At 31.4% G+C, this 4291-nt stretch overlaps 1 protein-coding gene and 1 long non-coding RNA gene across 2 annotated transcripts in view; one reads left to right on the plus strand and one right to left on the minus strand.

Annotated features, from left to right (window-relative positions):
- LOC102582646 (uncharacterized) overlaps positions 1 to 2130 on the minus strand; it is a 4825-nt gene extending 2695 nt beyond the window's left edge. Inside the window, exon 1 of the long non-coding RNA XR_001473905.1 lies at positions 1957 to 2130. This is a non-coding gene — a long non-coding RNA (uncharacterized lncRNA). The remainder of the gene's footprint in view (positions 1 to 1956) is intronic.
- A 285-nt stretch (positions 2131 to 2415) lies between these two features.
- The window catches only part of LOC102582878 (acylsugar acyltransferase 3-like), a 13630-nt gene continuing 11754 nt past the window's right edge, over positions 2416 to 4291 (plus strand). The window contains exons 1-2 of the mRNA XM_006350995.2: positions 2416 to 2464; positions 2686 to 2793. The gene's annotated coding sequence lies outside the window, so the exon portion shown is untranslated. The remainder of the gene's footprint in view (positions 2465 to 2685; positions 2794 to 4291) is intronic.

Genomic DNA, 4291 nt, shown 5'->3' on the forward strand with positions numbered 1-4291 from the left:
TTTCTATTTTTTATGTGCAACACCATAGGAGGTAATTTGCATCAGTTCGAGTTAATTAGATTGTAAAATATAATTGATTCTTTAGACATACACAAATACACTATATGATCGATTTATATTAGATAACTTTATGGTAGTGCAATTGCAATTCCTAATTTTCTTAAGTTAGATAGAAATCTATTAGGAACTAGTGGCACTTGACTACACACATGGATCAGTTGAACAACTGCAACTACTTTCTTTCACTGCTAGTCTAAAAATGTGAACAATACTTCACTTGTAATTCATAATGGATTTCTCAAGTTTAATACAACTCTCTCTATCGTCTCTCAAACACTATTTTAGGTCATTTAGCTGTGAGTTCCACTGTTCAAGAACGGTTAGAAACACTCTATTCTCTTAGGATTGATCCCCTTCATATTTTGGATCTTATCACACCACAAAATTTAATATACTTAAAAAAACGACCTTCTAGTCTAAATGAAAAAGTGTAAATCAAACAAGAAGAGTTATAATCGCAGTGCAATTTTGAGTATTTAGGCGTGCTGCAGTGAATTTCATGAAATATAGCTAATTCATCTATAAGCCAATTATTCAATTATTTCCTTCTTCATTTCCAGTCCTACTTGCCTTATAAATCAGCATGTAACAGTTTTTTATTTTTAGATGGAGCATGTAACAGTTAAGATCTTATCAATTCTAAAATGAATCCAAAAGCTGGCAACATAAAGATACCTATGTAATCTTTCCAGTAAAATGAATTATATTAGCATACATGTGATCTTTTGATACATTGATATCATTAACCAGTACAGGTTACCATTTACGGAAGCACCCACATTAACCTCATCAATAGATTTCCTTGAAATCAGTCACCATGTTCTTGATGTCATCAGCAACTCAATAATCAGAAGACATCATCTAAACTATGAGTACCAAAAGCCTTCATTTGCAAGATACTTGATTTGCATTTGATAATGATTCTAGCTCGGGTAGTAAGTTTTACCATCTACCCATTAACATAGTCAAAAGTTGCAAAAGTTATTTTACTTTTGCAACCTATCAGCCTATACAGTTACCTCACAAACATAGCAACCTTTCTGAATCCTATAACAAAATACTGAACTGACTTAAAATCCATTAGTATCTAGACAAAAAGAATTATCATTAAGTTTATCCATCCCTCTGTTCTTCACATCAAAGTTCACCGCAGGACACTTGTTTTACTAATAGAAAACAATATCGACAAAGTGTTCTACCCAACCAAATGACAAACATATGCACAAGTAAGCAAATCCACACAAGAGACAACTAGCAGAATGTCACAGCCCTCGCACTTTAAACAATTCCACACAGACATCAATTCACTTATTTTAGTAGGAACAAATTGGCATTTATGCCTACCAACAAGCAAATAAATCAAGAAACATTTTTAGTACTGAAATTTTCAAATATTTCTCTCAAAAGATAACTTCTGTTAATACTGAATTTCTTGTTTGAGATGCAGCCAGGCTTTAGACAAATATAAAATGGCTTCTAGTCCTATAGAAACAGCAAAATTAACATGATCAAAACTCAGCCTAATGCACCCCCTAACAAGTAAATATATCTAGAAACAACTCTAAAAACTACAATGCAAAATAACAAATTTACTCTTTCAGTGATGAATCAGATAAACACAATACACCTACAAAGAGGAGACCAAGGGATAGATTTATTAATAAGAATAAGGAGAACTTCACAGAACCAACAAAATTTGAAACAACTCTAGTAACCATAATTCAGAAATTTCTCTTAAAAGATTGCTCCTCACAGTGATTAATTTCTACCATAATATGCAATCAAGTTTCAGAGTAACACAACATTCATTAAAAGATTCAATTTTTACATGAAGAGAAAATCAAAACTGCACTTTCCAACTACTAAATAAACAAAAAAACGCGAAGGTGCGCATACCTGAAATTCGAGTAAGGTAGAAAATAGAGATTGAGTTGAGATCGCTGCTAGGAAGACCTGTGCTTTCTCGGTTTTGAGAAAACACAGATGAAACGCTGAGAACTACGAGCTATGCTGAGATCGCTTCAAGGCAGATGTTGCTAGGGTTTTCTGATTCACGATAGTGTTTTGAGAAACAAAACGGTATTTGTCTTTTTTTATTTTTGCAATTTTAATTACACTTATGTTTTGGCTTTAAGTTTTGGTGAAAAAAGAACTTTTTTTTAATTTGACCCTTAAATTATAATTTGGGACCACTTATTAATTTTTTTAGAGACTAGATTTAGTACCTTCATAAAAACATACATACTTAAGGACCGAAATAAAATCTCGTCCCAATACATATACTTTTAGAGACATGATTATTAACTCGTCCCTAAATGTTGGTCTTAAATAAAGCTTTTTCTTGTAGTGGTGATTAGCACTCGAGGTCCTATGTGGTGTGTATTGTTGGCAATCAACTTTACAAGTAAGACTCATAACTTTGTCTCTTTTTTGCTATACATCTTTGTGTTCTTATAAGAGGATAAATGTAGATCTATGATCCTTTTGTGAATATGCGTTATCAAATTTGTCTACCCAATGAAAATTGTGATTAAAAAAAGATGTATATGTGATCTCTAAGATTTTTTCATTTCTCTAATGCAGCCATAAACTCGATTTGATGATTTATCTTAATTGATTATGTAGATTCAATTGAAGATGATCAATGTTTGTCACAACTGATTTAAGTATTTTCAAACACATGAAATGACCATCAAGTTAAGTGCAAGCGGATCACGATAATTCTCAAAAGAGGTAAGTCACATGTTTGTTTAATTATATTTCAAATTATTCTCATAAATTGCAGAATTTCTAGATTCATCTAAACTTTTTGGAGACTCAATTATATCGATGTAATGACCCAGAAAATCAGTTTTGAATTTTTATTATAAAATTACCGTTTTACTCATCTCGATAGTTATCCCAAGTCACTTTTGATCAATTTGAGAAGTTGGTTTGAAAATTTTTGAGTTATTTGTTAATATGATTGTTTAGTTGACGGGTGATTTTAAATAATTAATTTCAGTTGGTGATTAATGGGCCAAGTGGTATAGTATAATTAATACCACTTAACCCATCTAAAATATTAAAACCATAATTAAATAAAGGGGAGATTATTTCTTTTAGTCACAGCAAGAAAGAGAGAAACCCTATAACGACGCTCAATTTCAAAGGAGGAAGCAGGAGTGCCTTTAGGTAAAAATCTATCTAATTATTCTTTCTTATTCGTATATATTAGTGTACATGGTATGAATACTAATCATAACTAAATGGACTGGTAAAAAATGAGATGATCCTTATTTTCTGATGGTACAAAATTAAGTCGGCTGAGAATTGGGTCTATACAATTCTTAGTAAGCGTAAGTTATTGTGGTTTGTGCAAAACAATTGATAAGTAGTAGTGGATCTTCATAGTTTATGATATTGAATAAATAAGTGCTAAGAGCGGCCAATGGAAAATCAAAAGAATTCACGTTCTAGTAATTGTTAAACTTTATTGTTCCATTTATTTATTGTTGGGGTTAATTAGTAATGATTGAATATGCATTATGCCATATACATATATATGCAAAGAATGACCGCCATGATGTAGCAGCGATGGTTAAGAAACCAATCTATGGCAATATTCTTGAAATTAACGTATTAAAGTTATACTATTAAATTAGTTGAGATTTTAGGAATACAGTGGAAATAGTAGATGTAATATTAGATAAGTTGGGGGTTAGATATTGCTAGTGCAACGTGAATGTGGGGAAGCAAACCTTGTCTGCAATCATTGTTAATAATTACCAAGTGATTGAGATAATAATTGGAATTATAAAAGTGGTAGTATAATGACTAAAAGGGTAGGATGATGGATGGCTTAAGGATTTGTTAAGTTACTGATTTTGTAACTCATTAAATTGTTCCCCGTTCTTTTCGTTTCCTTCTTATTGATTATCTTATTGTTGGGGTTAATTAGTAATGATTGAATATGCATTATGAAATAGTGGGTGTATTGTGATACATAAAGATCATTAAAATTATGCTATTTTGAGATATTGAGATTAAACTCCAGACTTGAAATTTGGAAATATGAGAGTTGGCATGTTAGCAAGATAAGGAAATTGATTATAAATTTGAGTGAGTTTTTGGGTCTAAGCTAGACCTATAGTAATGTGGGTGTTGTTAGTTTCGAAATTTTATTGTGATTATTAATGTGAATAGATCGCTTGAGTTGGAAGTACAACGAAAAGGGAAGGCTCAAGTCCCG

The sequence above is a fragment of the Solanum tuberosum genome, unplaced genomic scaffold (genome assembly GCF_000226075.1).
Source record: "Solanum tuberosum cultivar DM 1-3 516 R44 unplaced genomic scaffold, SolTub_3.0 scf00132, whole genome shotgun sequence".
In the NCBI taxonomy this organism is placed as follows: Eukaryota; Viridiplantae; Streptophyta; class Magnoliopsida; order Solanales; family Solanaceae; genus Solanum; species Solanum tuberosum.